General features: G+C 50.7%; 1 long non-coding RNA gene across 5 annotated transcripts; it reads left to right on the top strand.

Moving 5' to 3' along the window:
- The first annotated feature begins 22 nt into the window (after positions 1-22).
- On the top strand, positions 23-27,671 carry LOC135176225 (uncharacterized). 5 transcript variants are annotated; one of them, XR_010302573.1, is made up of 6 exons: positions 35-158; positions 14,471-14,554; positions 14,924-15,145; positions 22,073-22,411; positions 26,388-26,449; positions 27,657-27,671. It is a non-coding gene; the product is annotated as an uncharacterized LOC135176225 (long non-coding RNA). The 5 variants fall into 5 exon arrangements; XR_010302571.1 differs by lacking the exons at positions 26,388-26,449; positions 27,657-27,671 and adding an exon at positions 10,929-11,174 and having other exon boundaries at positions 23-158; positions 22,073-22,698; XR_010302574.1 differs by lacking the exons at positions 26,388-26,449; positions 27,657-27,671 and adding an exon at positions 22,524-22,698 and having other exon boundaries at positions 38-158.
- The last annotated feature ends 272 nt before the right edge of the window (positions 27,672-27,943 follow it).

The raw sequence follows: 27,943 nt of genomic DNA, 5'->3' as shown, positions 1-27,943 counted from the left end.
AGAAAATATCTCCCCCATGCCCTGTGTAGGCAAGTGGAGCTTGTTTGCTCTCATCTGCATTACCCAGATTTCAGTGGGAAAAAGCTGCTACCAATAAATATACCAATGAGCAGGAGCTGAAGAGAAAAAGGAGACATTCTTTGTCTGTCATCTCTGAGGTAAGAATCTATCACCCCCAGACCCTGGGGCACCAGTGGCTCTAGCTCTCCCATTCCCTCCCTGGGCAGGTTGTTTTGGCCACTGAGAATCATGCCAGTGGGACAGAGGGAAGATTAATGGGGCAGGTGCTGGTGCCGGGTGCTGGCCCTGGCCCTGATAAGGTGGGAGTTGAGATAGTGCTGGGTCAATACACAACAGTGGCCACCTGGAGCTGTGGCTGGAGCCACCCGGGGGGCTCCAGGAATGAGAGGACACCAGGAGTCCTTCCCCCAAAGCCGTACCTTGCCACAGCTCCCTGTGCTATGCTGGTGAGGACCCCCTGCTCCTCTCTGGACCCCCAGCCTCCCCCCGACCATCTGCTCCCCTTGCCTGCTCCCGCCCATCGGCTTTCACTGCGCATCCCGGCTCTCGGGGCAAAGCCAAGGTCTCAGCCTCCCCTGCCGTTAATAATTCCCGCGGGAGCACAGCACTCCCATTTATCACCCTCCCTTTAAAACCCAGCTGCTCTTTATGTGTGTTCCCATCCCCACCACACCTTTCCTAGCGTGCTCCTATTCCCTTGCTGCATCCTGCAGTGTTCCCAAGTCCCCACATTTGGGTTTTGCTTGCACGGGTGTGTGTGTGTGTGTGTCACTGTCAATACCCACCCAGCAGTAGGCACCAGAGCCTGGGAGATAAATGGTACCACTAGCTGCGTGTGCATGGGAAGAGCACCTGTTGCTGGAGAAACTGCAGCCCGGGGTTAGCCAAAATCTTCTGTGTGGTTCCTCTACTCCTGGATGTGGGTGTTGTTGGCTGCTTGGTGGTGGGTGGATGCACTGGCAGGAGCCTGCCAAAGTTTATTAGCATTTTGTGCCACGAGCAGCATGCTTCTGGCTGCAGGTTGCTTACCCCGACCTGCCTGCAGACTCTTTACCCAGGACTTGAGTTTCTGCCCAGCCCACTTTGGGCCGATTTTGCTTTATCACAGTGATCTGAGAGACTTACAGATGGGACCCTGAGGGTGCAATCAGCAACTGCCTTTAAAGCTGTATGTTTTGGGGGCACCTCAGCAGCTTTCTCCGCCTGGGGTCTGCCCTTTGCGATATCACAAGAGGACTTTTTGGGCCAGTTTTCTTGTTTTCCCATGGTCTATCTCTGCTGTTTTGTGGGATATCTTGCCGTCCTGATTGCCCCACGCCAAGCTGCACGGCCGATTAGGGACCCCTTTTGTTGCCTAATTGGATTTTTCTCCCCTTGTTAGCCTGCAATGAAAATGTCATGGGCGGCAGGGAGGTGCCCATTCATCTCGAATTAAATTCGGTCGCCTCTCGGGCGAGCTGCGCCTCTATTCACCCCGCAGGAGGCAGCTGCTGCTTCTTGCCGGGGCATGCAACTGAGGGTCTTGCACCCACAGCCTCTCCAGAAGCAGCCATGGCCCTGGGGACAGGGTAAAATACCCAGGATTGGACAGATGCAAGAAAAGCTGAGGCCCGCACAGCTCCTGGTTTCTCTCTCCGGGTGGTCCCCGCGGCTTGTCGGGGCATTTCTGGCCGCAGCCAGTGTTCGGGGCTGTGCATGGCGGTGCCTTGCCAGGAGGTGGTGCTGGGATCCTGCGCCCTTGGCCTTGACCGGACACGGGCAGGATGGAGGGCTTCGGCCGTGCCGCATATTGTGCTCTCCAGGGAGCCATCGGTTGTGAGGGGAGCCGCAAGGTCATACTGGGTCGTGGCTGGCATGGCAGGGCTGCTCTGCGAGGTCCTGATGAAGCACCAGGGAGCCACGGATCAGGCTGGGGAGAGCTCCTCATCTGGGAGCAGCACATGTGCGAAGTAATGAAGGGCAGACCACAACTTATGTCTGAGGACCAATATTTGGAGACGTTCTCAATCCCTTGCTGCTCTGATATTGCCTAAACCTGCCCGTGAACCCCTAAACCGCACTCTGGTGTGGGGAGGACCCTGCTCAAACCATGCTGCAGCCAGCACAGGTTAGAGGCTGTTTCTTAGCTGAGCTTTCACGCTCTGGTTTGTGGTAGGGTGTTTCATGAACAGCAACTGAAGAGCTGTCAGAGGGGCAGCTCGGCTCCAAAAGCAGAGCCTGGGTCAGGTCTGCTGACGGGCGTGTGAAAGCCGTGTAGAGGTGATAGGAAACAGGCTCTGCTGTGGGACGGGTCCAAGCTGCACTGGGTAGGTGCTGTGTGGTTGCTGCTTTGTGATGTGAAATAAGAAAGAGCAGGGAGTCTTCTTGGCTGTGCCACACGACTGGAGAAGGTGAAATTATTTGTGGCAAACAATGGTGTTGATAACTTTTTCCGTTCCTCGCTTTCCTGCCTGTAAACATCTATTCTTACTTTTAGAAAGTGTCCAGCGGCCAGGATTGTTTCTGTCCCGACTGGATGCCTCCCAGGCGGGGGAAAAAAAGCTTTCCTGTTGCCTGCCCAAATTCCTCCTCCGTGATCTGCTAAAGCCCAGAGTGGCTTTGCCTTTCCCTGACCGTGCTCGCACCCGAAAACCTCCCCTAAACTATACTTAGCAGATGAAAGAGCTCTGGGGCTCCCCGGGGAGAACCTAATGACCTGCAAACAGACTGGTACTTGCAAAATGTATTTTTCTTGCTCTCCTCCCCTCTCTGCTGCTGACATAAGGTATATTTGAAGAGATGATTGGAAAAAACATGGCCTTGGGCGTAGGGTCCCCAGGGGAGCTATTGGAGTTTGCAGGGGTTCGCCGGTGCTGCAAGAAGGCAATGGGCAGGGAGGAGGAGAGAGTACATGGGAGCATTGGGAAGAGAGACATTAATTTCCTTACTCAAATGGCTTCTGTCAGTGCTGCCTGGGAACTGGGCTCCTCAGAATCCACCCTGTGGTAAACAAAACTGAGCAGCACAGGTGAACTCCCCTCTGCCTTGGCCCAGAACCTGATTCTGTCAGTGGCTGAGCTGTAAAGCTGGAGCTCTGGCTCCAAGATATTTTTATTGCCTGGGAGCCAGGCTGAGGAAAGGTGTGGCCTAGCCTATTTTTTTCCCCCTTCCCCTTCTTTATTTGGCCAAATCCTGGAAAATGCAGAGGATGGCCTTGGAGCAGTGTGATGAACTCTGCTCTTCAGGTGGCTTCTGTGTGATTCGCAGAGATGCTGCTCATCATACTCATCCCTCCCTGATCGTTGTTTTCACATCCTCTGATGGTGTTAAAAACGAGTATATCTGATTCCCCTGGTCCAGAAGGTGGGGGAACCCTGGGGATCCTCGGGGAGACTGCACTTCCTAGATTCCCACAGGCAGGAGCTCTGCTGCTGGCAGCCCGAAGACAAGCTGGTGCGTCACAGCCGGTGGTTTCTTGGCACACGCTGGGAAACCCCAAATATGCTATGGGACAATACATCAAGAGGGTGAAGGGAAACAATAATATCTCAGGAAGCAGCCCAGGATACTGCAGGGAACAAGCCCATTTTAGACTCTTTCCTGGTCTGAAGATCTGTGCCATGGTGTGGTCATGACTGTCCTGGTTGTACCCACGGCTGGAGGGGCTGAGTGAGACCATCTGCAGCTCTCTGCATGCTTCTTAAGCTACTCCTTTGCCAGTTATTTATTATTCTGGCAAGTTTCTTGCTTTTTTGCTTTGGTGTTCTTCCCAAGCAGAAATATGCTCTGTTACTGGTGAGGGGAGAAGCCTGGAGGAGGCACCTCTGGGGGGCAATAATGTGCATTTCTCACAGTACTGGCCAAGTTTGCCTCCTGTGGCCACTTTGCTCAAGTTTGCCCCCGGATGATGCTGTCACTTCTGGCTTTAGCTTGAGGATTCTCATGGGAAGGCACAGTGTTTGAGCCCTTTGCTGCTGGCATCACTTTTACTCTCTTGCTCTTCCCCATCTCTCCTCTCTCACTGTTGTACCCCAGCTGCTGGCCCCAGTAAGGCTGTGTTGATGGCCCACCTTTGCAGCAGAAGCAAGGATTTGCAGAAAGCAAATGAAAAATCCAAGCAGGCAGAAGGGGAGGGGGCTGCACTGCCTTCCCTGCTGCTCCCCCTGTACTTTTCACCCCAGCAAACTCATAAAACACAGACGGGGGATCCCTGTGGCTCCTTGATTACTGTTGGTGTAACCTCTCACTGCAAAATCTCACTGGTGGAAATGGGGCTTGGCAAGGCTCAAAGCAAGGTCAGGAAGCAGCCTTTATAGGGTTTTTCACTGCAGGGTACTTTGGAGTAAAGCATCAATTCCAGCCTCAGACTCCTGAGCTCTCTGGGATACCCTGAAATGGGTTGGCCAGGGAGATGATTGCGGCCCCATGTCTGGAGGTGCTTAAGGGTGAGGCTGTGGCCAGCCTGATCTAGGCTAGGGTACCCCTGCCCATGGCAAGGGGGTTGGAACTAGATGATCCTTGTGGTCCCTTCCAACTCTGACTGATTCTATGATTCTATACCCCTGCACAGCCCTGCTCTGTTGGACAACTTGGAGGGGCACCAGCCAGAGGGGTGCTGGTCCAGCATGCTCATGTTTCTAGAAGCCAGATTGTCTTCCCACATGCTTATACATATTTTTCCTTTGAATCTTTCTGTTTTATAAGATTGACTGTAAAAGCCTTGGCCATGGAGCCTGGCTTTCCAGGACCAAACTGTGTGGCCTCTGCCAGAGCAACCTGGGATGGGTTCCCACCTTGGCACAGCTTAGTCCACCAGGCAGGGCTTTAAAACCTTCATGGTCTGGACAAAATGGATAAGACTGGTGTACTTCAGCCACTAATGCATAGCAACACACTTAGGATCTAGCATTTGTATTAAAATAGAAGTTACAGAGTCCTTTCTCAACACTTATTCCTCTTTATATGGCTTTCTTGACTTTATTAACTCCAGTCAGCATTCCCAAGTAGCTTTTTTTCCCCCTTCTTTTTCAGCAGAAAAATATTTTCACCTGTACTAAATGGCTCCACTCCTGCTCTGTGGGAGTCTGGGGGCCTGTAAAGGCTCCAACGAGCCAGTGGGCTGGATTTTTGGGGTCTGAGCAGCCCATGGCAGGCTGCACCAAGGGCTCCCCACTGCATTTCCGCCATGAGCTTTTGTGAGGGTCTGCACTGTGTTCCCAAAACACTTATTGGCCAACTAGAGATATTTCTTTCCTTGGTGGGATAGGATGGAAGCTCCTTCCCCATGGAAGGGATGCACCTGTAGAGGTCCCAAGCCTTCCAGTAACTCTTCCTAATTAATTTTCCTCTTCACTCTTTTTCTGTAACTCTGCTGTGCATTTTGCTGGGATGAAAGGTAGTTTAATTCTAAAAAAAACCCAAACCCCAGACCCTTAAAATCAAAGTCCCTTTTAAGAGTTTCTCAGAACTGGAGAGGCTTGGGGGGCAAATAAAAATCGTGAGTTATGAAGTGGTGCAGAAGCTGAGACCCTCCTGTTTTGTCCCACACTGAGGGTGAAACAGGGACCCATTCATGGTGGGGCCATCTTCAATGGAAAAGCTGAGAGGGGAGCCCAGTGATGTATGTAGCACTAGCAGAAAGGTGAGGAACAGACAGGGCTTTGTTGAAGGTGCAGCAGCCTGAGTCGGTTGGAAAGTTGGCTTTGGTGCTGGGATTAGAGGCTGGATCAATGGGCTGAGGCCAGCTGTATGATGTTCAACAAGGCCACGTACCAGGTCCTGCATTTGGATCACTATGACCCTACAGAATGTTACAGGCTCGGGGGAAAATGGCTGGAAAGTTGCTTGGCAGGAAGGAATATGAAGGTGCTGGTTGACAGCCAACAGAATGTGAGCTAGCAATGTGCTAAGGTGGCCAGGAAGGCCAACAGCATCCCTGGCTTGTATCAGGAATAGTGTGGCCACCAGGACCAGGGAAGTCATTGTTCCCCTGTACTTGTCACTGGTGAGGCCACACCTCGAGTACTGGGGTCAGTTTTGGGCTCACCACTACAAAGAGGACATTGAAGTGCTGGAGCATGTTGAAAGAAGCACAGTGAGGCTGGTGTCTTCAATGAGTTGTCTTGGGCACGAATCTTGTGAGGAGCAGCTGAGGGAACTGGGGTTGTGTAGTCTACAGAAAAGGAGGCTGAGGGGAGACCTTCTTGCTCTCTACAGCTCCCTGAAAGGAGGTTGAAGTGAGGTGGGGGCCATCCTCTTTTCCCACGTAACAAGTGATAGGACAAGAGGGAATGGCCCCAAGTTGCACCAGGGGAGGTTTAGATTTGATACTAGGGAAAACATCTTCGAAAGGGCCATTGGGCACTCTAACAGGCTGCCCAGGGAAGTGGTGGAGTCCTTATCCCTGGAGGTGTTTAAAAGATGTTTGGAAGAGGTGCTTAGGGATGTGGTCTAACAGTTGTATACAGGGAGATGTTAGATTATGGTTGGACTTGACGACTTAAAGGTCTTTTTCCAATCAGATGCTTTGATGATAATAGATGTATGGGACCTGGCTGGGACTGGTCTTTGGATGTGCTGGCTCAGCAGCAGCTGATAGAGGAGCTGGCTGGTCCACAGTGGCTTCCTGCAGTAGAAAGAGTGGCCACAGCAGCCACTTTTCCTGCATTTTGAGACTCGGCTAATTTCTGAGCTCAGCTCTGTTTGCCAGCCAATGGCATCCTGGCCTGGCTCAGGAAGAGTGTGGCCAGCAGGACAAGGGAGGTTATTTTGCCCCTGTACTCAGCACTGCTCAGGCCACACCTTGAGTGCTGTGTCCAGTTCTGGGCTCCTCAATTCAAGAGAGATGTTGAGATACTGGAAGGTGTCCAGAGAAGGGCAAGGAAACTGGTGAGGGGCCTGGAGCACAGCCCTGTGAGGAGAGGCTGAGGGTATTTGGTCTGGAGAAGAGGAGGCTCAGGGCTGACCTCATCGCTGTCTGCAACTCCCTGAAGGGAGGCTGTAGCCAGGTGGGACTCTTCTGCCAGGCAACCAGCAATAGAACAAAGGGACATAGACTCAAATTGTGCCAGGGGAGGTCTAGACTGGATGTTAGGAGGAAGTTCTCAGAGAGAGTGGAATGGGCTGCCCAGGGAGGTGGTGGAGTTGCCATCCCTGTAGGTGTTGAAGCAAAGCGTGGATGAGGCACTTAGTGCCATGGTCTGGTTGATTGGACAGGGCTGGGTGCTAGGTTGGACTGGATGATCTTGGAACTCTCTTCCAACCTGGTTGATCCTGTGAAATAAACAAGCATTTTGCCCTGAGTTCTTTCCCAGTGGTTACTGAAATACGTTGGTGTGTTTGGTTGTGCCTGTTTGCAGCCCTAAATGGCTGAAGATCACTGAGGAGACTTCTGTGGAGCAAGGAACTGGGCAGCCCTTCTCCAATCTGATCTGCTGTGCTGCTGTATTCCCACAATAGTCATTGGAGAAGGAAATGCTCTCCTGGAGAGTGGGTAGGGACCCAGGTGTTCCCCTGAGAAGCAGTGTTGCCAAGGTATCTCCATCAGCTTATCCCTGGTGTGCTCCTGTGTGTCTTGGATGAGAAGCTGTGTTTTGAAGGCAGGACATAGAGGTAAACTAAGGTAACATCATGTCAGCTGGGTCAAAATGATGATCCTTAGGTTGCCAAATTACTGTGGATTATGATATCCCACTTAATGCAGGAGATTTACAGCACATCAGTTCACCTAACCACCTTTCCAGAGGCTTCCTCATCCACCCTTCCTCAAAGCCAGTCAATGCATATATGGGAAGGCATTTGCTTGGGGGAAAAAACTTGGTTTGTTCTACTGAGTGACCCAGGGTGTGTGTGTGTGTTTTATTTCATTTATTTCAGGACACAATATTTTTCTATATTCTGGTTTTGGTCTTCTGGAAAATTGGCATCAGTCAAGGAACATCTCCTGGCTGTGCTTCGCAAGGCTGAGTGTGCCTCTGCTGGCACAGGGCTGCTTTCTACCGAGTGGATGATGCTGGACAAATCTGTTGAGCAGAAGGTGCTGGAGGAGGAATTAACCTTTAAAACACACACCATGTGTCCACAGAATATTCCTCCCTAGTGCTGCACTTGGGATCCAGGCAGATGACAATAGCAGAGCAGCAGGGTTGTGTGGGACGCATGGCTGACCTGACCTGGCTGCAGTAATGGTCCAGCCAACGCAGGCAGGGCTGGGGAGCTGCTGGCAGACACTGAGGAAATGCTGAGAGTTCTTTAAGATCATTAAATGCATCTCTGGTTTCCCAATGGTACCTTCCTGGGTACCTGCAGGTCTGATGTGTTCCCCTATGGCTGAACTGGGTGTAAAGTTTTTTATGAGAAAAATGTTGGATTTATGGATTTCCTCCCTCCCCACTTTGCACATTGAAAAGACATCTTTTTGGTAGCAAATGAGAAACTCTTCTGAGCAGGGGTTGCTCTGCAACGTGCCTATCGGCAACAAAACCCATCTGGCAGAGCGGGGTGGGGGAGAAACTGCTAAACTTGAGCCAGCAGTGTGCAAAGGTGGTGAAGAAGGTACCAGAAATACTGTGACCAGCAGGACCAGAGAAGTGATTGTCCCACTGAGGTGCAGCCACACCAGTGCTGAGTACAAATACTGTGCTCAGTTTTGGGCCTCTCACAGGGAGACAGGCTTTGAGGTGAGAAGGACAATGGAACTGATGAGGGGTCTGGAGAACAGCTCCAGACGGGAGTGGCTGAGGGACCTGCCCTTGTTTACTCTGGAGAAGTGGAGATTGAGGGGAGACCTCATTGCTCTCTACAATTCCATGAAAGGAGGTTGTAGTGAGATAGGGATTGGTCTCTTCTCCCTGGTATAAAGTGATAGAACAAGAGGAGATGGCCTCAAGTTGTGCCAGGGTAGGTTTAGGTTGGATATTGGGGAAAAAAATTCTTTCCTGCAAGATTTCCCGTTGGAATGGGCTGCCCAGGGAGGTGGTGGAGACACCGTCCCTGGAGGTCTTCAAGAAAAGCCTGGATGAGGCACTTAGTGCCATAGTCTAGTTGACTGGCTAGGGCTGGGGGATAGGTTGGACTGGGTGATCTTTGAGGTCTCTTCCAACCTGGTTGATTCCATGATTCTGTGACTGGCCAGGCATTGGTACAGGCTGCCTAGGGAGGTGGTGGAGTCACCACCCCAGTGACGTGTTGAAAAATGTATAGACATGGCACTTTGGGATGTGGTTTAGTGGCCATGATGCTGTTGGGCTGACAGTTGAACTTTATGATCTTAGAGGACTTTTCCAACCAAAACAATCCTATGGTTCTATGAAATTAACTGTTGTGATGGTTTGGGTGTTACCTGCTCCCCCACACTTAAGAAAATCACTCAGAGTAGACTCAGTAGATCTGGAAATTAAAGAATGGAGCTTTACATTTACAGCTTAGCACAAGATACAAGCAGATTTTTACAATCTATATACAGCTATAGACAGAAATACACAAGTCAAAGTAATACAGAAACACAACAGCCCTCCCAGAAACCAGAGTCTCCAGGAGGAGCTCCCAACCACCCTTCCACCTTCTCCCCACCCCTCTACCTTACCCCAGACTTTGCCTTACATTCAAGGTGAGTTTGGAGGATTGGTCAGGGGGGTTGGGAAGCAGATGGATAAATCAGGCAGCAAGCTAGGGAGAGAGAAGTGAAACCCCAAACCCAGATAGCAAACTCCCTTATCTGTTTGAGTTCTTGCTCTTATACATCTCAGCAAGCCTATGAGCGCAGTAGCCATCACCACTGTTTCCTTTTCACAGCCTATAGTCTAATTCTTCTCACCAAAATATCCCAGCTAGGCTCAAACTGGCACAACTGTCAAAACACATCCAAACCCTCACCTTGCAGGTGGGTTCAGCTCTGCCAGACAAGCAGCACTCATCAGGGTCTGTGACTGGAGTGGCATTTGGGTCTGGTGCCAAGGATGAGAATCCAGTGGCTACGGGGCAGGTGCAGAGGACAAGGACCATATGTTATACAGCCCTGAGGAAGCTTTCAATCCTTCCTTGTAAAAATCCATCCCCCCAGCCTCCCCACCTCCCGTCTTTCTCCCTGTATTTAATGCATCTTTGTATGGACACTAATTCCTCAAGTATCCACGCCAGGGCTGACTTTTAGTGTGTTTGTCCAGGCAGGCTGCCAGCGAGCGGCTCCTACAAGGCTCCCAAGCTCTGATATTTGTTAACGCCGCAGTAAATCACAGCAGCTCTTTGGGCAAGGTTTTCCTTGACAAAATGGTGGGGGGAGAGGGAAAAGAAGAGACCACAACAAAATGCAAAGGGTTTATTTAAGCTGGAGGAGAGAAAACAGCATGAATGAAGCAGATGGGGGATGATGAGGGAAACATCCAGCTCCATGCCCTCCGCTTCCTCTCATCTCCCCCCATTTTGTTGGTGGGCAATAATTGAAAGGGGCAAAAAGCCCAAGGTTTGGCTGAGGAAGGTGATGAGGGAGCACTAGCTGGCCACGTCATTTGTGGAGAAATGTGTTGAGCTCTTAATGTCTTGAGGGGAAGTGTTGGGAGCTTTCTTAATGGTGAAGATCTAGCCCTAAAATCCCCTGTGCTAAGCCACTTTGGTTGCCCTTGTCCCTCTGCTGTGTTTTGGGAGAGGAAGTATGATATGTGCCCTTTATCAGCTGGCTGTGGTTTTGGGTAGGAGGATGATTTGACAGGGAAACAGCTCAAGTGATGCGATTGAGTGAGGAGTTCTTGCCCCAAAGCAGCCACGTCTGTGGCCGAATCTCCATTCCAGTGTGGGCTGTATTCTGCCCTGGTGCTGTGGCCCCTTTCCCTGTCCCTGCTCCCAGCCCCACTGCAGTGTGAGTATTTATTTATCCCTGCCAGCCTTCTGTCTTCCCTCTTTCCCTCAGCTTATTTATGGCCATTGCCTTTCAGCTCCCAGCCACTGCAGTCTGAACTTGGCCATTATGTGCAGCTCGTTGTGGAGGCCATCAATCTGTGGGGCCAGCACGCAGCCTGATGGGCTTCCCTCATCATCATCAATTTTCCTTGCCATGCTGGTGCATCCCTTTGGATCTGGGGCAGCTGCACTTGTGCCACTGGTAGCCTCTATGCTCTCATCCCAGACACTCGACTCATCCTCACAGAAGCCTTTTGTCTCGGGATGCTCACAGGCATCAGGTGGGTCTGCCTACTCCAAATGCCCAAACAGGCATTAAGGTGGCTTTAAAGAGGTGATCTGAGTGCACTGCACAGGAGAAAAAACAAAGGCACTTTGTTCGACTCTGAGCACTGTAAGGTCCTGCTTAGCCAGCAAATTCTCTGTCTTGGGTGCAGGCAGAGGTGGATTTTGCTGCCTTTCTAGACTGATGTCTTTCAAAGTGGCCACAGAGGTGTATCTGATGCACTTCTTGCCCTCAGAAGGACTCTCAGGATGTTTTGCCTGTCATACAATGTGTGGGTGTTGCTGAAGTATCCATGCCCTGACATGCATGTGGGGCTGGAGTGGGAGGGGAAGCTCTTTAACAGCAGACTACAAAACCTCTCTCTGGTTCTGGAGTGATGTTGGGATGGGTTGTGTGGGTAGAGGGGAGCTGAGAGACACTGTTGAGCTCTCCCTGGCCGGTGACAGCAATGTGATAGCCCTTGGACTGTGCCAGTTTTTGGGAGGTGCAAATCCTCCAGAGGAATGGCTTGGGCTGCAGGTTGATGATGCCCAACTCAGTCCTCACATGTGCCCCCCTGCCAGGGCCATGGTGCATTGGAGTGCCTAGTTAAACTCCCTAAACTGTCCCAGCCACTTCCTCCTGTTTGTTAGGGGCAGGAAAGCAGCTGGAACTTGAAGGCCATTCTCAGTGGCTGAATGGCTTCATCCTGTCTTACCCAGAACTAGTCAGGTCTTGAAGTAAGGCACTGTTCAATTAAAAGGAATTATCAAGAGAGCTGCTTCAGCCAGGCCGTGATGTAGGCTGTACTGGGTGCACTTGTCTGGGACTGAGGGATACCTTTTGCAGCTGGATATTGATACAAACTGGCAGGGGCCACAGGTAGCTTTGCTTTGTTGTGGGAGTCCCCATGGGAGATGCTGCATAGGATCGTAGGATGTTAGGGGTTGGAAGGGACCCAAATAGATCATCGAGTCCAACCCCTCTGCTGGAGCAGGACAATACTATCTAACACAGAGCACAGAGGAACACATCCAGACAGGCTCCAGGGAAGGAGATCCCACAGCCTCTCTGGGGAGCCTGTCCCAGTGCTCTGTGACCCTCACAGTAAAGAAGTTCCCCCTTGTGTTGAGGCGGAATCTCTTTTGCTGCAACTTACACTTATTGTTCCTTGTCCTATCCCAGGGAGCAGTGGGCAAGAGCCTGTCCCTCCTCCTAGCCAGCCTTCAGATGCTTATGAACATTTATCAAATCCCCTCTAAGTCTTCTTTTCTCCAGACTAAAAGCCCTAGGTCCCTCAGCCTCTCCTCATAAGCCATGCTGGGAGCAGAGGATGTGGCTTTCTGGGGAGCCAGCAAGGTGCCCGGGGCTGTTTGCCAGAGGGATCAAAGCCGCTTGAGTTAAAGCAAGGCAGAGCTGGCTGCTGGTCAGAGCAAGCCCCGCAGGAGCTCAGTTACACTAGGGGCGCTGGTCGAAGCCCCTGGCGTTGTGTGGGTGCCAAGAGCAGCTCCTGGGATGTCAACCCTACCTGCAGCCAGTCTGTGTTCTCGTGGCTCTGCTGTTGCCTGGCGGTGGGTGACTCTGGGCTGTCACCCTCTGAACTGGGAAAGCCAAGGCTGGGTTTCGCTCAGCTGCTTCAAGTTGCTGCCTCATTTGAAAGCAACAGGGTGGCTGTGGTGGCCTGGCTGGGGGGTGGGGGTGGTGGACGGCTGGTGGCACAGCTCTCCTTTCCACTGGTATTTTTAGGGGCGGCATTTAGTGTTGGCACAGGTACAAGCAGCTGGAAAATGCGTGGCATTTCCTCTTCCTGACAGGCGATCCGAGCAGGCTGGGTGATGCCTGTGGTCCTGCTGTGCTGGCTGCTTGCAGGTGACTGGTATGAAAAGCAGGGGCACTGAAATAATGTCACCCCTCAGCCCAGCTGCCCAAGTAGACATGTTTTTTTGTGAGCTTGGTGCTTGCAAGTCTGGGTGAAATGGAGTGGCAGGAGGCTGTGCAGTACCTGCCGTGCCTCCTTCCTTTCAAACAGGGCTTATTCCCAGCGTGGGCTGCTGCATCAAATCACCAAAACGTTGCTGTTTGGCACAAGGTGATTTCTTTGGCGGCAGCTCTAGCTGCTGTCTGTTCTGATGGGGATTTCTGCCGTTGGTCTGATACAAATGAGGAGCTTAGAGCTTGTGTGATCTTTGTGCCCCTCACTGAGCTTGTCGTCTTCTGCTCCTGCTGCTGCTTGAGGAGTAGCAGCAGCCTGCCCACCTGCTGGACCCTCTGCCTGATGTATTTGCTATGAGCAGAAAAATGTGACCTGCAGTCTTGTCCTTGCCCATCTGCCCTCTTCTCTCCCTTCACCTGGAAAAAAATCTAGTATTGGAGACCCATCTGGAGAAGTCTTTTAGGAGAGGAAGTCCATAAATTTCCTTCTGGCTCCCCGACCTTTGGTTTCCCAGGGGGAGCTGAGTGGAGGGAGAGGAAGCATTTTCCCCATGGCAGTGACACAGTGGACAAGGGCTCCCCTTGCTGAGCCACATGTTATAGAGATCAGCAAACCCAGGCTGGTGGTAAGGAAAGGTGCCCGGAGCTATGCCTTGAAGTCAAGAGGGATGCTGGCAAGCTAGCTATGAAAGCTTTGCTCTGTCCTGCTGGGCATAGTACTCGGGGAAACAATCCCCCTGGCTTCACCCTTCCACACACACCCCTAGCATGTGTGTGTGTAAGGAGCAGTGGAGGTGAACTTGATCTTGTGGTTTCCATTGAATATGTTATAAAGTTCACTGTTATCCTTCAAAGTGATGTAAGAATCGGAAGCACTATTCTCTGGAGCCCAGTGGGGAGGAAACCTGAGGTCTTTCATCAGCCCAGGCTGCCCTGGCTGTCCCAGCAGCCTGTCCCCCGGCGCATAGGTTTGAGTTTTGGCGCAGACGCTCCCCGCGGCGTACCTGAGCTGGAGGCTGAACAATGCCTGCTTTCTTCTCCAGCAGCAGAGCAGGGCTGCTCTGCTTTTCCAAAGGGGAGATTTATGAGGTGCTCAACTGCAGGGGACACTGACACCAACTGCCTCTGCTTCTCCCCTGCTCAGGAAGAAAGGGAAGGAAAAGGGTTGGTTTTTCTCAGTCAAGGTTGAAATAGCAGTTGTCACAGTGGCACCTGGCTTTATGCTGGTCTGGGGTAATACAGTACGGTGCTGCACTGGGTAATAACTCTATCCATAAAAGATGAGTTTCAAAGCTAAACTCAGCTTTGATTTCTACCAATGAAGTGTTAATGCTGGATCAGTTAACCCAAGGCTTCCTGTCTCCTTTCCATGAAAACCAGGCACCTCCTAAGGCGAGCTGCATCCATGAGCTCCAACTGAAACCTGCTCAGCTTGCTGCTGCCCTAGGCCCAGGCAGGCTCCAGGTACTGGGGTCTTATATTGCTAATCCTAATATCACCCTCCATCTGCTCCAAGGGAGAAGTGAGGGATGTCCAGCCAGCTGTGAACCTGATGCTATTGCATGGTGCTCCCCTTGATGCGTGGGGTGGTTGGATGGGGCTGGGAGGTGTCCCCAGTCAGTTTGAGTGGTGGCACCTGCTCAGTGAAGACACTTCACTCTTGCTTCAGCTGATCTGAGGTGATAAAACCACTGGTGTCTTCCTAGTGTACTTTAATTTTGCCTTGGAAGACTCTGGGTCGGGTTCATCTTTGGTTAGATGGTGACACTGAGTAGGAAGAGCAAAAACCCACATATTCACCTCAATCCATGTTTCTCTTTCCATTTGCTGGAGGATAATGTGCTTCTGCTCCAGATTGTAAAAGGAAATTTCCTTGGGGATCAACCAAAGAAAAGTGTTAACCAACCAACTGCTAAGGAAGATGATGGGGAGTTTTCAAACAAGCAGAGTCTGGACTATGTCCAGAGAAGTTACTTTTCTCTGATGAAGACATCCCCCACCCCAACATGGAAGACCCACAGATGCATTCCAGGAAATCCCTGCTTCAATTACAAGGTGAGAACCAAGATTAGAGGCGCAGTCCAAGCTAAATGGGCCCCTCAAGGGCCTTTCTGCAGCCAAATTAGCTGCACATCTCACTCGGGCATCTTTGTGAGAGCATTTCTCACCAAGACTGCACTCCTGGAGTGGCAGCTGACAGGCAGCTGTGAGTTATTGGCTGAAGTAGCCAGAAAGGGCTCCCTGGGGCACATGGAGGTGTCCTCAGCTGGCTGTGTCCCCTGACAGCTTGCTTCAGCCCATGAAGCTGTACTATCAGAGGAACCGCATGCGAGGGTTCAATCTACCCATCAGATCCTGACTGCTTTGCCTTGTGCCCTCCTCCAGGACACTGATTTGTGTCTGTGACTTTGCCACTCGGAGGGGATTTCAGAGGGCCAGCTCTGTCCTCCTGCGTGTGTGTCCACGCTGGTGTCCAGAAAGGCTCGGGGAGATGCTGCTGGCTGCTGTTTCACAGGCAGCCCTGCACCTGTTTCTGCCCGATGGTTTCAGGCACAATAAAAGGCTATAAATAGGCGGGTGACGCTGCCACGGGCCGGTCACGGGCGGCACGCAGCCCGCTGCGGGGCCATCAGCTGTGCCTCGGCGGGCGCCGCTCTTCGCGGAAGGCAATTTGAACCCCTCGGGCTTGTGGCATCGGGGACAGATGACTAAGACGTCCTTTATCTTAGGTGTGGGGAGGGGGAAAAAAAGAAGAAAATAATCATCCCCCCCACGCCCCCTTTGACAGATGTGCTTATCCAAAGTGTATGCTGGTGCCAGAGAGGCTCCTGGCGCCGCAGCTTGTCTCTCTGCGGAGCTAAGGAAGAGGCAGGTTGTATTTCGGGCAGCTGTGCTCTAGCCACGGGGTGCTGCAGGTGAAAGGAGACTCAGAATGTTGTGATGATTCCCCCTTCAGCCTCCTGATGGGGATGGACGGGCTCCAGGTGTGAGGGAGCCATCCTGCACCACTTCCTTCCATAAAGGCTCTGATTTTGTAACCGGGGGGTGGGGGGAAGCAGCCCTGCTGCCCTAGCGTTGCCCACGTTGGCTAAAAGTTAGTGGGAAGGAGCGTGCTCCTGCCTGTGGGAAGCCTGCCTTGCAATCCAGGGCGGCTCAAGCTCTCGTCCCTGTGGACCCCACCTGCTCTCTGCAGCACATGCCCGTGATCTTGTTTTCTGATATCACCCTCGGCCACCAGGATGGCAGGTATGACATCATGGGGGAAGATTAGGCCATCCCTGGAGCAGCAGGTGCTGATGGCCCCAGGTCCCCTCTGGCACATATCCCAGCCACCCCCGCATGCTGTCACCACTCTCCAGAGAAGGAGCCTCTTTCCAGGAGATGGCAGCAGCTTTTCGGAGCTGGGGCCACGTTTCCAGTCTGTTTCTAAGGGCAAGCAGCTGGGAGGCAGGAGAAACAATTACAGAATCGTGACTTTTAATCATAGAACGGTTTGGTTTGGAAGGGACCCTAAAAATGGTCTAGTTCAAACCCCCCTTGCCATAGGCAGAGACATTCTCCACTGGATAATGGAGACAGAAGACAGAGCTGGGTGAAGTGGGTGATGCTCCTGGTGGTGTAACATCCTTTCAAGACTTTCCTGTATCTCGGGAGGCATCTCTAAAGCTCGGAATGCTTTCTTCCTGAGTTGAGCCTTTTTACTAACAGAAAGTGTTTGGAAAATACACAGGGCAGCAATTTCTTGGGCAGTGGAAAGCGCTGTCTAAGAGCTCCTTCTTGGGTCCCTGAGGCACATAAGCACCTTCATAAAGGTGTAGGCAGGAGCAGAGGGATGAATTGCACTGATCTTCCTATTGATCTGTCATGAGGACGTTAAGGGAGGAGGAGAGTTGTGGTTTTTTTTTTCCTTCCAGCTGTGAAAATGCATATGAGCAGGAGAGCTATGAGAGCCCTGGCCTGCTGGGAGGATGGTACTTGAGCTTTGCCCAAAGAACCCTGGCCAAGTGGTGTGAGAAGGGAGCTCAGTGATGGGGCATCCTTCTTCAGAGAGCTCAGCAAACCCAGGATTTGAGGAGAATGAGGCTGCTGGGAAGAGCTAAACTGTAAAGTTTCTGCAAAAATGAACTTCTCCTAAATTCCAGCTAAAACTTTTAAAATACAACAGCACCAGGACTGCATTTTGCAATGGTTCCTTTTTATCTTTTGGTGCTGCCAAGCAGTCTGCAAGCAGAAGGCAATGCTTGCTTCCTTCGTTCCCAGGAGCCCAGAGGAGCAATGTCTTAGGAGACAACATGGCACTCAAAGCTTCGTCACTGCTTTGAATCAGTTTGAAGTAATCCCCTGGCCTCTGAGACTGCCCCAGAGCTCTTCCACTGCAAGCCAAAGGAATTTCAGGAAAGCAAATGGAAAATGCTTTGGAAATTGGTCATAGTGGCTGGAGTTCATTGTCACTGCGCTTCTTCTGGCAGGAGGAGTTTGCTTGTTCCCGGGATGGATGTGGCCTTGGCTAAATAAGGAGGTCTTGCATGTGGCCAATAAGTTGGCCATGCTTCAAGTGTGGACAGTGGTCTGAGGTAGCTTTAAAAGAGGATTGTGGTCTCCAGGCTGTTGTGGAGGTGAGATTTAGTCAGTCTTGAAGCCTCTACAGTCTGATTTTTAACCCAATTTGCTATGTCTGTAACTCAGTCAGGTCAACCCTCGCCATGAAAATTGCCTTCCTCCTTAAAAATTGCATCTACCTCCAGATGCAGAAGTGTTCCTTTGTTAAGAGGCTGGTTCCTACAAGTAGTTGGGACATGACCCACAAAATCCATTTGTGGCACTGCTCTGCAGAATGCCATGTTGTCTGCAGGCTCTCACTCTCCTCAGATCTAGTGTGAGGAGACTCCTCTTTCTGGACTCAAACATGCCACTGTGGTGGGGTCATGAATCTCTGTCACCCTGCTGCCTTCCCTTCACCTGGGCTGGAGATTCCAGTTTTGCTCATCTCCTCCCTGCTTTGGCTGCTTTGCTTTTTCCATTTGTTTTTCTGTGACAAGCAGGTGATGACAGCCTTGTTGCTTCTCATGGCTGCTGTCTTCTTGCTCCCCTGTCCCTACCAGCTGACTGTGCAACAAGAGCTGGGGAGGGATGGGCTCCCCAAGCCCCAGCTGACACTTTCTGGCTCTGTAGCTTTGCAAGCAGCTTTGGAGACAGCTGGAGGGTCCCTGGGCTGCAGGGACATGCATTGCTCATAAAAAGAACTGTCAGTCCTGGTGCCTATCTGCTGCCCTGCCCTCTTGATAGGGAAAATGGGGATTAACAGAGGTTTGGTGCCCAAGACATAATAGTCCTTTCCTGGAGTGCATCTCTGTGTGAGACTGGGCTCCTGTACCACTGTGGACCTCCTGTGAGGTGAGATGGGACTAGCATCCTCTTGTAGTCCCTGGACCACCATATCCGACTTTAGTTTATGTCTTTTGTCATGCTCTAGAGGTTGTCCTGGTGGAAGTGTGGTCCCGATCCCTCCTGCTCTTGAACTCATGCTCAGGTGGAGAGTCAAGAGCTCCTTGGATTTGCATTTTTAACCAGAGTAAGGAGGGTTTGTGTTACCCACAGTGTTTTTTGGAAAGACCTAGGGGCAGAGAGATTCTTCCATTCCTTGTGATCTTGTGGGCAGCTGCTTTAATGGGAAGCTTTCCTCTGGACTGTTCTAAATACCATTCTTAGGGTGGGGAATGTGGTTTGCTTTTGAAAGTCCCTGCAGATGTGAACAGAATCAGTATCAAATGCTGACTGAGAGAAGGTAGGTGCTACATGCACACATGGATCAGTCACTGCTGTCCTGCTCCTCTTTACATCTTACAGACTCAAAGTCTTTGGGATCATGGCTTTTGAGTGTACATGTGAGTTAATTGACTCCCTGGTGCCTCTCTTTGCCCTTTTGCAAGCTAAGGACAATGACATGGAAATCTTTTTGAAGGACTTTGAGGTCTAAGGCTATGTGCACAAGGATTGCTACAGCTTGTGGTGATGAATCCTGTTTAAAGCCCTGCCTTAGGTGGCAGCTTCTGCAGTAAGAGACATCAAATTCTGCATGCCAGGAATAAAATGAAGGTAATGATTTGCATCTTGGGATCATCAGCAAGTCATAGAATCAACCGGGTTGGAGGAGACCTCCAAGGTCATCCAGTCCAACCTAGCACCCAGCCCTATCCCATCAACTAGACCATGGCACTAAGTGCCTCAGCCAGGCTTTGCTTCAACGTCTCCAGGGACAGTGACTCCATCACCTCCCTGGGCAGCCCATCCCAATGCCAATCACTCACTCTGGCAAGAACTTCCTCCTAACATCCAGCCTAGACCTCCACTGGCACCACTGGAGACTGTCCCCCCTTGTTCTGTTGCTGCTTGCCTGGCAGAAAAGACCAATCCCCACCTGGCTACAGCCTCCCTTCAGGTAGTTCTAGACAGCAATGGGGTCCTACTGGCCACACTCTTCCTGATCCAGGCCGGGATGCTATTGGCTCTGCTGCCCAGCTGGGCACACTGCTGGCTCATGTGCAGCTACTATCTACCAGCACCCCAGATCTCTTTCTTCCTGGCTGCTCTCAAGCCACTCTCTTCAGCACTGCTTGGGCTTGTTGTGGCCAAAGTGTAGGACCCTGCACTTTTGCTAAGAAGAGTGAAGCCTTTTAACCAGACAGTGCAATCTGGGTGCCTTATGACTGTGAAGGGAGCAGCTTCCCAAGTGGTGGCAAGAGTGCAGTGGGGCTGCCAGGAGGCAGCTTGCAAAGTGAGGAGAGATAAGATGCTGAGTGACGGCCGCTAGTGAGCTGCTTCCAGAGGGCAGGGTATAAATAGACAACAAAGCATTTGGTGTCAGAGCAGTGCTTACACCTTCCTGCTGCCCAGCCTGGCAGGCATGAGCGAGGAAACGCAGCTGGGGGGCTGCACCGAGCCGGTGACTTCTGCTCTGGGATTTAAGTGTGTAGGGATAATGTAACAACATGAGAAGGCATTTATCAGCCTGTTATGGACCTCTGTCCATCTGCAGTGGTCTTGCTCTGCAATGCTGACTGGCCATAGCAGGTGGCACTTGGATGGACCTAATATCTGCTAACTCCCCAGAGTCTGAAGTTGCTGGCTCCTGCCTTGACTGCCCAGACTTCTACATAAGGCTGTTGATGTCCTAAAAAAGCACCCTGCTTATCCTGGCTCTCTCTGGTAATTTATGATGACACTTGACATGTGCTGCCCCAGGTTTGGGCTTATCCATCCCTAGCTGCTGCTCCCGCAGCGTGTATGTGCTCTGCGTGAGTGGCTGACTTGTCCTCCTGCCCACTGGTAATGCTGGGCAGCCTCACCTGGGCTTTTCCTGTCCTGTGTCCCCTTTGGTTGGGAAATACTTCCTCCTGAGGTCCTGTCACCTTCAGATGCTCCATTTCCCACGTCCTCTCAGGGTGGGAATGAAACCATCAATCTAACGACAGCATGGACATGATGGGTTGCTGCAATAACGTTCTGCCATAGCGGCAGCAACAGCACAGGGGCACAGTTTCTTAAGACACTAAGGGTGGTGCATCAGCAGGCAGGAAGGTCCTCTCCAAGCTTGTTGGCTATTTTCAAAACCACCATAGTTTTCATAGCATTACCCATGGTGGCATTTTGCTGATGCCTTTCAGGCAGCTTTGTGCCTTTGGGGATCTGGGTTTGTTTCATAGTTTACTGCTGGGGTTGGCCACTTTTGGCTCCCATGCTGTGCATGTCTCACCCTGAGTAGCTTGTGTGGGTACTGTAAAACACCACCATGAAGACCGCAAGGACTTGGTGAAAATGAGTTGGAAAAAAAACCCAGATCTGTGCTGAGGAAGGAAAGGTACCAGAAAGACCCATCACAAAATGTGTGTGATGGAAAATCAGCCCAGACTACAAGAATATGAAAAGGCCAGGTTTGTATATGCTGTTATAAATCCATGGTGGCTTTCTCTAGGGCAGGGTTTGGGGAGAGGTATCTGTGGGGGTGTGTGGGGGGGCTGCTGGGGCTTGCAGCAAGCTCAGCTGTGAGGATGCTGATGGGCTGACAGCAGTATTTGGGTTGGGAGCACAAAGCAGGGCTGCTCCCTTCTCTGTCAGTCATGGGAAATTCCTGGGATATGGAGGGTCTTTTGTGTGGGGATCAGCTGTCAGCTGGCTGCCTATTTTTAGGGTGGCAGATCCCATGCTATGCAAGGGTCTGGCTGCTGCTGAGAGAGGTGTGTAAGGACACTTGTGCATGCCTCTAGGCAGACCTCACCTGTGCTCCTGCACTGCAGGTAGTGCTTTCTGCTGTCATTGATATTGCTCCATGCCTGGATGTAGCTGTATGATGGATATGGGACTCGTGCTTAAGCACAGTTGTACCTACCAATGGGTTTGGGCAGCTTCTTGCAGAAATGCAGTGCGCTGTGATGTGGCAGAACAACATTATTGCAACAAGCCATCATGCCCATACCATCATCCTGTGCATGGGCCTCTGTGTCCCACCTGCTGGCTGGGTTTCAACCTGAGGTAAGGGCAGGGAGGGAGAAATCTTCAGAGGTTTAACATTTTATCAAGATTGGGGAAAATAGATGGCCTTGTAAAATGGTTAAGAAAAAAAATCTTTCCATGTTCTGCTTGAGGGGAAGGCTGTGTGGAAGCACAGCTCCTCTCAAAGACCAGACAGCCCAAGCCAGATGTCTGAGGACGTCGTAGAGGTGGTTTCATGAAGACCACTGCTCCACAGCTGTGCAGGACAGCACGTATCTTCCCGTGCCAGCAGCTCTGTTCTGCGTAGGTGGACTTGTTCTTTTATGAGCAGGTGCATGGAACTGCATCCATGTGTACAAATACAGCTTTTGGGGAGGGTTGTTCTCTCATCTCCAGATGCAACATAAAAGCTTTGCTTAAGAGTAGTTGAAGACAAGTCACTCCTTGAGCAAAACGTTCTAGCTAATGTGTTTTGGTTTGTTTTTGTTACAGCCTGAGCTCACAGACTCCTCATCCACACCAACGATGCTGAAGGAGGGGAAAAGAACCCATAGCTGCAATTTTTTATTAAAGGGACCCTTGTAAATGCTCTGATGGAGAAATGCCTCTGCCAGCAGCACACACACTTTCTTGGCATGTGCTAAATTGCTCGAGATGCAGCTGAATTTCTTTAAACAAAAGGCATTTGTTTAAAAACGTTTTGACTCAAGTGTTGCAAATGGATATATTGTGGGTTTTTTTTCTCTCCCTTCCCCCCCCCACCCCCCTTACAGTAAATGAATGCTTATGGAAGTGTCCTTACCTGAAGTGGAGTTTTCAGTTACATGAAATGTAAGTGTACATCTTCCTTTCTTTTCCATTTTTCTTACAAAAGAAAAATGTTTGGGTTTGTGTTTTGTCCTTCAAAAGAAAAACATTGTTTTTTGGGGGGTCTTCTTTACAGTTCATAAAGAGAGAGTACCAAGGAAAACTCTGCAGCCATTCACTTGCCTCTAAAACTCATTGATGAACACCTTGAAGGCCCTTTTGTATGAAAGGATGCTTTCCTCTGTGCCCAGCCCTGGTTAGAAACTGGTATTCTTGAAAAAGGATTAATAAAGAGGGAGACAATTTCTGAGCATCCTACAGCTTCTCTACAGGCAAAGTCAAAGGTCCAGTTAGATTAGGGCATGAGTGAACATCAGTGTGTTACTGCACTGCAGTTTGGAGAGGTGCTTGATGTGATTCAGAGCAAAGACAAGGATGACTGCACTCGGTGCTCCTTTGCTAATTACATCTGTGCCTGTCAAGGATGGAAAACTAAAAGTAAGTAATGCTTTCCTCTCAGGCTGTGGTAATTCCTGCAGCAAGTGAGCGAAGTGAAGCATTTACCTAGTGTAAAGATTTGCTTTTGTCGTTCCTTTGATACACAGGGATGCAGTGATGTTGTCTGGAGTGCAAAAGCTTTGTGGGATACATCTCCCTGCTCTCCTGCTCTGGTTGGCAGCACTTGCTCTCAGTTCTCTGTGATTGTATGGCTCTTTATGTAAATCATAGAACAGTTTGGGTGGGAAGAGATCTTAAAGTTCCAATCGCCCCTGTCATGGACAGGGGTGCTTCTTCCTAGACCAGGTTGATCAAGGTCTCATCCAACCTGCCTTTGAGCACTTCCAAGCTTGAAGCCTCTATGACTTCCCTAGGTGACCTGTTCTAGGTGCCTCATTGCTGCCCTCGTGGTGAAGAATTTCTTCCCAACGTCTAATCTTGCATCTTGCAGTTTGACGCCGTTGCCCCTTGTCCTGCTGCTACATACACTTGTAAAAAGTCCCTCTATTGTGCTGTTCTGCAAGCCACCTTCAAATACTGGAAGACTGCTATAAGGTCTCCCTGGAACCTTGTCTTCTCCTTGTCTCTCAGCCTGTCTTCCTAGGAGAGCTGTTCCAGCCTCCTCATCTTCATGGAACCTTCTTCAGGTCATAGTGCCATGGTCTAGTTGATTGGACAGGGCTGGATGATCTTGGAGGTCTCTTCCAACCTGGTTGATTCTGTGGTTTTAAGTGCCCCATCCAGTCTTTTCTTGAACACCTTCAGGGACAGCAACTCCTCCACCTCTCTGGGCAGCCCATTCCAATGGCAAATCACTCTCTTTGGGAAGAAATTCCCCCTAACAGCCAGCCTAGACCTCCCCTGCCACAACTTGAGACTGTGTCCCCTTCTTCTGTTGCTGCTTGCCTGGCAGAAGAGACCAACCCCCACCTGCCTACAGCCTCCCTTCAGGTGGGTGTAGGCAGCAATGAGGTCAGCCTTGAGCCTCCTCTTCTGCAGACTGCACACCCCCAGCTCCCTCAGCCTCTACTCACAGGGCTGTGCTCCAGGTCCCTCACCAGCTTCGTTGCCCTTCCATGGCCTCTTTGTATTGAGGCTCCAGAACTGGATACAATACTCCAGGTGTGATCTTTTGAGAGCAGAGGGGAAGAATAACATCCCTTGACCTGCTCTCTACACTTCTTGATTCTGGATTTGTGGAGATGATATGCTTTGTGAGACTCAGGTGCCAGCTAGATGGTAGACCAGCATCAACGGTGCAGTGCCCCAGAAGCTGCTGGGTACCAGGACCTCATCCACCTGCTGGTTTTACTTTCTTGCTGATTTCTGCCCTTACTCTAGAATGAAAAATTACATATGTACTGGTCTGGAAAGAAGATGTAGAGTGTGGACCTAAAATCTCTCCTGCACTGAGCCATTAGCTCCTGGCACACTTGTTTTCAGGGCAGCTTCTGTAAGAGGATCTGCTCACCTCTTCCACACCCACGCAGATTAGCAGTGAAGTGCAGAGCATTTTGGCAGCCTGCTACTGAAGTCTCGACATATGGGGGTGAGATGGTCCTGGATCACAGACCCCTTCTGAATAACGCCAGCAACAGGGGGAAATGAGAACTTTGGGACAGCAGCAACTCCTCCTTTCAAAACAAAACAACAAAAAAAAAAAGGTCCCCAAACCCCAGCCTTGGTCTGGGCAAAGAAACAGTGAGGGCTTGCCAGCACCAGTGGCTTGCAGCAGAGTCTCGGTGTTTGCAGAGCTGTAGCCAGAGTGTTATGTTTTGGAGTCTAAACGAGGTTAATGGAAGTTACATGTACTCAAATCCCTGTGTGCTACTTAGAAAATGCAGGAGCTAACAGTGGTTATTTATTGATTTCATTTTGTCCCTCTGGCTTGTGTGGGAGGTTGAAAGTAAGAGAGCAGCCACTTGTGAGCTGCTTGTGTATGAATGAGAGAGAGGGGAAGATAGTCTGTGTGTGGGTACAGAGAAGATGAGGTTGGCACTTTGGGAAGTTTGCAATTCCCAGATTTGAGGATTTTTCCAAGCACTACTTCAGATGGTCCATTGAAGACACAGCTTCTGCATCCCCCTCAGTCCCCAGCCATGCAGCCGTGCTAGACAGCTCACTCTGCTTCACCTGCAAGCTGCCCAGGGCTGCAAAAGTTGGCAGGACAAAGAGAAGCACGGAGCCACTGGGTAAGCTTCACTCCACAGGAACACCAGGTCAAAACTCCATGGAAAGAGTAACCTGGCATCAACTTAAAAGGTTGTTTCCCCCTTCTTTCTAGTTTTTCAGAATCTCAGCCCATAAAACTTGGCTCATCCTCAGAATGGAGAAAGGTAACTTTCATTTTGCATGCATCAGTTAGTACCCAAAGGGTGCCCAAAACATCTGTCATGGGTGCAAATGAGCATCACTCTGGCAAGACTCCCCTTTCTTTGCAGTAAAGAACAAGCAAATTTGCTTATTTGTGGTTAATGCTTGTTCCAGATGGCCAGAAATAATACATGACACACAGCCCCACTGTTGCCCAAACTATTGAAGCGCTGTGGAACATGTTTGCAGCACAAAGACAAGCTGGGGAGGTTGTTTAACTTACTGGTCTCCAGTTTGGAGCGATTCCTTCAGCCACAATATAAATGCAGGCTCTCAGCAAGACTAAACTTTCTCGTAGAAGCAGAATTCACAGAGGAGAAGAGTTGTGCTGCTCTGTTCTCTTCCACGGAGATGATGGCCTTCATGCTGTCATCTCAGTGGCTGCTTTGAGCTCAGGGTTTGCCACAGAAGCAGATACAGGCTTTCCAATTGCCAACACAGATTATGGTTTGCCCCTTCTGTGGATGTTGTGAAGAGGTGGCTTGTGTGTACTTTATATGCCATGCCCACGTGCCACCCATTTTTGCCTGGGGTAGATGCTCTTAGTGACCCTTGGCCAACTTTTTTACCTGTTTTACTGCTAAAACTCACAGTATCACAGTATTATTAGGATTGGAAGAGACCTCACAGATCATCGAGTCCAACCCTTTACCACAGAGCTCAAGGCTAGACCATGGCACCAAGTGCCACGTCCAATCCTGCCTTGAACAGCCCCAGGGACGGCGACTCCACCACCTCCCCGGGCAGCCCATTCCAGTGTCCAATGACTCTCTCAGTGAAGAACTTTCTCCTCACCTCCAGCCTAAATCTCCCCTGGCTGTAGCCTGAGGCTGTGTCCTCTCGTTCTGGCGCTGGCCACCTGAGAGAAGAGAGCAACCTCCTCCTGGCCACAACCACCCCTCAGGTAGTTGTAGACAGCAATAAGGTCACCCCTGAGCCTCCTCTTCTCCAGGCTAAACAATCCCAGCTCCCTCAGCCTCTCCTCACAGGCAAGGGGGGAAACTTTCCATCTCAGCACCCCAACTTCTGTGTGATTTACCATTCCTCTCTTTAATTCAAGGTGTGTTTTGGTTTTTGCAGTGCAGACAAAGCCCTAACCTGCCAAAATCTTTCTCTGTGAATTTTATAGGACTGGAGTAGTGGTCTCCAGAGAAGAAAGTCTACCTTCCTGCCTGACAGGTCTGTTATGAGGTGAGAGACCTTTTCCTGTGTTGTGAACTGCCTTTCCAGCAGCTGTCATGTGGTGTGAGTAGTCTCAGCCAGTACCTGGGGAGCAGGGGTGCTCTGGATGTGCAACCCTGGCCTGTGGTGCCCAACTTGCTGTAGAAATGGGTCAGTGGTCCTTGTGCTCAGTGCAAGTCTCCTCTATTCTGCCTTGGAAAAAGTGACCCAGAGAGGTGTGATGTTGCAAAAGGGGCTGGTGGGGGGACAGAGAAGGGGACAAAGCCATACATCATCAATGTCTTATGCTTGCAGAGTGACAGATGTGGATTATGACTCTCTGATATCCCAGCATCTGTCAAACACAATTATTTTTCTGGAATGCCCTTAAACAAAGAAGCATTTTCTTAGTCAAACACTACCTTTCAAACCCTGTTTCTGCAACCTACTGACTACAGGTGATGTCCAGCCATGCTGCCTCTAGCAGCTTCCAGAAGTCTATTTCCCATATTGCCTCACATGCAGTGTAGGCTAAAGGGCTACTTGCTGAGATGCTGCTCTACCTGATGAAAGTAACAGCATCTTTCCCTGCAGTGAGATTTGGGGTTGAGAATTTATCACTTGGAGCATGACCCTAAAATTGCTGTCTGGCTGGATCTGAGATCCTGGACATTAACTCTTCGCTCCAGCCTGGCCTCTGAGATCTGCCTCCTCCTTCTCTGAGCTGTGATCCAGGCAACTACTGGCAACAAGCCACAGCAAGGATGTCTCAGATGTACTTTCACGTTGGAGCAAAAATGAGGGGAAGCTTCCACATGTCTCATGGTTTTTGACCACAAACAATATGCTGATGGCATAAATTAGGAGTTGGTTCAGCCTTATTTGAAGCTTAGCCCAGGTTTGCTTGAAACTTAGCCTAATTTCTCCTGAAAGCAAAGCTGAGTGGGAGAGGAGTGCTGGGTCAGTGATGAGGTGCTCAGCAGGTGACAGCAGCCTGAGGAGCTGCAGTTTATCAGCTCACAGCAATTGTCAGCCCACAAAAGCAGAGCTGCCTACATTTCCAGTTTTTTATCTCTACAGAGCCAAGCAGCTGGTGGGCAAAGGTGCCCTAGGCAGGTTGGACTGAATTGTGGGTCCTGGTTGCTTGTGGATCTGTACACAGCTAGGCACCTAAACATCTTCCATGGCCAGTCCCTGGGGAAACCTTTAATTCCCCTATTGTTGCCTTTCCACACAGGTGCTGTGTGTCCTGATCAGTGCTTGCACCAGCTCCTTTTGTGTTTGTGCCTTCCAAGGCCATTCTTACCCTCGGTGAACTACAGCGTAAGGTGGTAAGTCTCCATCTCTGTAGACATTCAAATCCTGCCCAGACGTGTTCCTGTGTGACTTTCTCTAGGTGAACCTGCTTTGGTAAGGGGGTTGGACTTGATCTTCAGAGATCCATTCCAATCCCTACCATTTTGTGCTTCTGTGAAAAGCAGGCAGCTGCGTGGGTCCTCACTTCCCAGAAATGGAAAAGAAAAC

Source organism: Pogoniulus pusillus, chromosome 6 (genome assembly GCF_015220805.1).
Source record: "Pogoniulus pusillus isolate bPogPus1 chromosome 6, bPogPus1.pri, whole genome shotgun sequence".
In the NCBI taxonomy this organism is placed as follows: Eukaryota; Metazoa; Chordata; class Aves; order Piciformes; family Lybiidae; genus Pogoniulus; species Pogoniulus pusillus.
Note: the sequence above shows the minus strand (reverse complement) of the source record. Positions and strands in the feature narration are given on the sequence as shown.